The sequence below is a fragment of the Spinacia oleracea genome, chromosome 2 (assembly GCF_020520425.1).
Source record: "Spinacia oleracea cultivar Varoflay chromosome 2, BTI_SOV_V1, whole genome shotgun sequence".
NCBI lineage: Eukaryota > Viridiplantae > Streptophyta > Magnoliopsida > Caryophyllales > Amaranthaceae > Spinacia > Spinacia oleracea.
In genome coordinates, this window is record NC_079488.1 from 52,865,136 (window position 1) to 52,871,135 (window position 6,000).

Genomic DNA, 6,000 nt, shown 5'->3' on the forward strand with positions numbered 1-6,000 from the left:
TTTTAGAGAGAATAACTAAGCTAAGGAAAATAAACTAAGTGTTGAAAACTAGAAATTAAAATGTCTGCTAAAAATAAAAGGACTAGTATTTATAGTTTGCCCAAAATACAAGCCAAAAACCAGAAATAAAACTCGCGAAATACGATGGAGGTTGGCGTCGCCCGATCGGGCGACGCTTCGCCCGATCGGGCGAACTGCTCGATAGACGGCCCGATCGGGCAAAATTCCGCCCGATCGGGCGGTTGCAAAATGCCCAGAACAACGCCCAGAATGACCGCCCGATCCAGATCGGGCGTAGCCCGCCCGATCGGGCGCGTGTTGTAACTGCACAATCCTCTATCTTCAAAACGCCATATCTTCTTCGTTATTCGTCAGAATTAGGCGAGTGACTACTTGTTGGAAAGCTATTGAAGTCTCAAATCCAACCCAATTAGAATTACTTCATTTAAAGTTGTAAAACTTGAGTTATGATTAAAATAGTGGACTATAGTCATTTTTCTACTTCTTTCGTTATTCGTTTTGCTTCAAAACTCTTCCAACTTAATGTTTGTGCTTTCGAAAGTACATAATCTCTTTTATTGATTCAAATGAGTAGGAAATGCACATAAATATGCTAATTCCTACAATGATGAACCTGAAACTACAAACACACTACAAGGAGCACATTAGTACTAAAAATCGCTCCGAAGAGCTCATTTGAGATCAAAAAGTACTAAGGCACAGGGGTAAAAACACTATAAAATATGAACATATCAGAACCCAAAGCATTTAGTTTTATGAATTCAAAAAGACAAAATTCTGAATTCAAAAAGTATGTGAGTGAGAAGTTATTGATGAGGTATGCCTTGAATTCAGAAAGTAAATGTTTATTTGATGAGGTATGCTTTGGGTAGGTTTAAAATTTGTTGATTGCTGGGAGAAGTTGTTGACAAATGGTGATTTTTTTTTCTCGAATTAGGCTAAATACTTCAAATTTGTTTGTGTTTGCTTAGGATTGTTAGGTTATTTATGAATAGTACCCCGCATTGCCAGGCATCAAAACCTTGATCCCATCCTTATGCATTTTTTCTGACTTTTCTTTGGATGTTAAGAATTCTAGATGCACTTTCTTGTGAAATTTCTGCAGGATCTGCATTGAAACTATTAGTCAGAGAAAGTAGAGAATTTTATCTAGATTCTCAACATATGTTAGTCACATGCCTTCTTAGAAGTTAAGTTGTTTCTTTCTTGTACAATGTCTTACTTTTCATGACAACAAAAATTGAGGTTGCGTGGGTTAACTGATTGTTGTATATCAACTATTTGAGAATCAGAAAGTAAAGAACTGCCACAAAGAAAAGGAGGTCATACTTTCATGTTCTTTGTTCTTAGGAAACAATTAATTCCTTATCTGCTTCAATTTTATCTTTTACCAATTTATAATGGTGAGATTAACAGAAGATAATACTCATAGTTCACTGGAAAGGACAATTGTTCATTGCTCAAGCCTTCTGATCTACAAACTTTGTGGTTCTTTTTTGAAGTGATTATGTAATTAGTTATTACTTTCATTAAAGTTCTCAAGTCTAAACTTATTTGATTGGTTTTCCGAAGGAATTGCCTACAACAATTGAAATGATCATCTTATGCAACTTATTTTGTTTGCAAAGATGTAGGCTCATGTTTGATGCTTCTAATGCATTTGTTATTATCAGTGGTTATATTTTTTTGTTAGAACATATAGTTGAACTGATAAGAACATGTAACTTAACTGATTAGAACATATAACTTCACAGGTTGGAACATATAAATTCAATTGTTAAAACATATAACTTATCTTGTTAGAACATGTTGGTTCACTAGTTAGAACATATAGTTTCGTTGGTTTTGTATTCTCTCTCTCTCTCTCTCTCTCTCTCTCTCTCTCTCTCTCTCTCTATATATATATATATATATATATATATATATATATATATATATATATATATATATATATATATATATATATAGGGGAGGGATCCGGTGAAAATAGGTCCCTATGTGAGTATACAAGTATATATGAGAATGAATCTAATCCGTAGGATTAGATGAAATTCAAAGGCTATGATTAAAAACAAGTAATGATTATAATGTAAATAACCTCCAAACTACCAAATAATAAAAATACATACGTTTCTCTCTCTAGAATTACTATAACTGTTTACCCTCTCTGTGAAATTCAGCCTCATTCCTCTCTCTCTCACCATTTTCTCTCTCCTAAAAAATCCTCCATTAAAGCTTCAAGAAAACACCGATCAAGCTTCATATCACTCGATTATTCATTGATTTTAGGTAGTTTGTCGCCGAATTCTTGTATTTTTCTTCCTTTCTTCTACAATTTTTGTCAATTTTAACCTAATTTTTTTGAATTCGTATACAATTGAAGATGAAGAAGCAGAAAATTCATAAAATCAAGCCGAAAAACCTACGAACGGAGAAGGTACACAACAATACGCAAATTTCTAATTATTCTCTTGTTCTAGAATTTAATTTAAGTTAATTTATGTTTACTAATTATGATTTTGAGGAAAAATATGAAAAGTGAAGATGAATTTGCCAAAAAAATCGAAGAAAATCACAATTCAGATTCAGAAGATCGAGAAGAACCGTAGGTAATTATGTCGTGATTTAACTTTTCTGATGTTTCTTGTGGTTATTTTGTGAATCCATTATCAACTTGTTCTGAGTTTTTGTGATTAATTGTTCATATTTCTAATTTTTTTTTGTGATTAGTGTTTGAATTTCTGAATTTTTAGGTCATTAATTTTTTATTTTTTGAATTAATTTGTAAAATAAATTCTATATTTTCTGATTTATTTATTTGATGAATTAACTCATGATGTTATATAACCTATAGTTATATGTTCTGTATGTTTAAATAGAGAAAATTCAAATGACGAAAATGAGATTAAATACGTCAAAACATCAGAGCCACAACGCACTGGTAGCTCTACTGTCTAACAAGCACTTCTAAATGACATCCTTGACAATGTTGGGTAATATTTTATAATCTCAATTCTTTAGAACACGAAGGCTCGGCACTTAGAACATGAAGGTTCACGGTTTAGAACATGAAGGTTCACTGTATAGAACAAAATTGTTTAATGTTTAGAACATGGAAGTTAATTTTTAGAACATCAAAATGTAAGGATGGTGATGGTTCAATATTGAGAATGAAATATATTGAAAGACATTAGATCTTATTTGACTACACTTACCATATTTGAACCTTGTGTGTGACCGTGTGACATCAAATCAACTATTGTTGGCTTCTTGTGTCTAAGAAATATTCTACTTTGTTCATATATAAGTTTGCTTGGTGTTGCTTGGCTATGTTGGTTTCTTGTTGAGCTCATGTGCAAATAAATCTAGGACATTTGCAAATAAATTCATAACATTTTAACAACATTTTCTAAAACTTAAAGAACATATGCTAAATAATTCAGAACATTTACAAATGAATTAAAAAAATTTCTAAATAAATTCATAACATATATTAGCTAAGTAAAGTCAGAAAATTTGTTATTGTTAATATATCTCCATATTTACTAACTGTGTAGACCTTGTTCTTGTATATTTGTATGTCGTTTAGGGTTTTGCATAAATTTTTAGTTGACCTTCTTAGCAGTTGCTTATGTTGTTCTTTCGCGTTTGTATGCTTGCTAGATAACTCAAATTCTCTTCATTAATTGAGTGCATGTGTACGTCCTTGTACAATCCATTAAATTGAGTGCATATGTTAAGTAAATTCATAACATATGCTAAATAATTCAGAACATTTTCTAAATAACTTTGGAACATATACTAAAAACACTCTGAACATATGCTAAGTAAAGTAAGAGAATATGTTATTTTTAATATATTATACTTTTAAACATTCAAAACATAACTGAATTTATTTTCAATATGTTGTAGGGATGATGAACCTTTGGAAAAATGAAAGTTGATGTTGCTTCTATTTCATCAACTCCAGAAAAAACTGAAGCTCCACCCAAGGAAAAAGAAGAAGATGATACAAAAGGTGCAAGAAAGAGTGCATATACTTGCAGAAAAGGAGAAGGAACTTGAAAAGGTAACAAAAGCTGACAAAATTCCTTCAGAATAAAGGCAAACTGAAGCCTTATATGATTTTTCTAACATAATTTGTGTTAGGCCTTGCATGCTTCGTCTAACCCAAGTTGTGCTAAGATTTATATCTTGATTAAATGTTTACTATATATTATTTCTGAAACATATACCTTTACCATACCTATTTCAAATCATAGTATTTGTCAACATACTTGTTTTGATAAGATATTGTGATGTCATCAATTATATAATGAGTGTAGTTGCGCATACTACGTGTGTTACTTGTGTGTGTGTGTGCGCTTTTTCATGTGTGTCTATGTTAATTTTAACCATGTTGTCTATGAGAACATAAGCTCTGCTAATCTGAGAATTCAAAACATCTACTTTGTGAATTCAGAACATCTACTATGTGAATTCAAAACATTTACTTTGTGAATTCAGAACATTTAGTCTGTGAATTCAAAACATCTACTTTGTAAATTCAGAACATTTCTATCTAATTTTAGAACTTATGTTATGTAAATTTAGAACATATGCTATGTAAATTCAGAACATATGTTATTTTATTGTTTCTAATCTTCAAAATTTAATTCATTTTAGTTTCAGGAAATGAAGAAATTGAGTATTGTGGGAAGATATTGGCGCATGAGGAAAATGATGAACATCATGTTTTTATTTCAAAGTCAAGGAAATGGGCAAAACGAATCAATTTTGACGGGATCGTATTCTTTAGCATCAATTGTTGAATTCTTGTACATACTTTGTGATGAATTCGTAAAATTAGTAAACCGACAATTTTTATCTTGGATGGTTTTGATCAACTTGTAATACATTCATTTGCTTGAAGATTTAACCTTGTTTAAAAGTTTCACAAATAAACTTTTGATTTAATTTGCTAATGAATCTATTAAAAAAGAAGTCAAATACTTCGCAAACCTACTAGCTAAACCATGTTCAAAAGACCGGTAAAAAAAACTATATTCTGTTTTTCTATGTAGAACAAAAGATGTAAAAATTTAGAACATGATCAACAATATGTAGAACAAAAGGTGTTTCATTTTAGACCATGGTCAACAAACCAAAATACATTTAGAATAAAAGATATAAAATATACATAATTCGAAACGTAACACTATGTCCATCCATAATGATAACTAAAATGTAGCACTAAAAACAAGATATAAAAAATGATGTAACAAAGAGTACACAGTTAGACAATTCTTCAAAATTAAAGTTAACAAAAAATGTAACAATTAAATCATCAACTCTAGTTGCATGAAAAATACTGAAATCGCATATTGTTTGAAGAAACCGAGTCTATGACAAATTCCTGAAAATAACAAAAAGGATTTAGTGTCAAGAAAACTAAAAAAAATTATAAAAGTGCTACACAAATTAGAACATTCTGTACAGTTTTTAGAACATGATGTATATTATTTAGAACACATTGCAGAGTTTCCTAGAACATGTTGTACATTTTTTATAACACGATAAACATTTATCCAGAACATGAAAAAATAAAACAGTAATCTACATATTCAAATCATGTTATAAAAAGTTACAACATATATACAAGTTCACTTCTCTTTTACTGGCAGTTTCGGATATCACAATAACCAAGCTCCTCATATGCTATGCATAATGAAATTTACAGAAGATCATAAAACAACTCATAACATGTATAGCAATAACATAGAACATATGAATAAAAGCTTAAAACATTAGGAGCAAAAATTTAGAACATCAACATTGTCAATTTCATTGTAGTTCAGAACAAATACATCAATTAGTCAGAACATTTAAAACAATTATTCATAACAAAAGGAACAATTATTCGGAACATTAATAAGAAAACTCACCAGATTCAGTGATTGATGATAGCGAACTATGAAAAACTTATAATTCCATAGCACA

At 30.3% G+C, this 6,000-nt stretch overlaps 1 long non-coding RNA gene across 2 annotated transcripts; it reads left to right on the top strand.

Moving 5' to 3' along the window:
- Positions 1 to 1,997: 1,997 nt before the first annotated feature.
- Positions 1,998 to 4,965, top strand: LOC130466931 (uncharacterized). 2 transcript variants are annotated; one of them, XR_008927091.1, is made up of 4 exons: positions 1,998 to 2,458; positions 2,546 to 2,630; positions 3,934 to 4,090; positions 4,687 to 4,965. It is a non-coding gene; the product is annotated as an uncharacterized lncRNA (long non-coding RNA). The 2 variants fall into 2 exon arrangements; XR_008927090.1 differs by having other exon boundaries at positions 1,998 to 2,630.
- Positions 4,966 to 6,000: the final 1,035 nt, after the last annotated feature.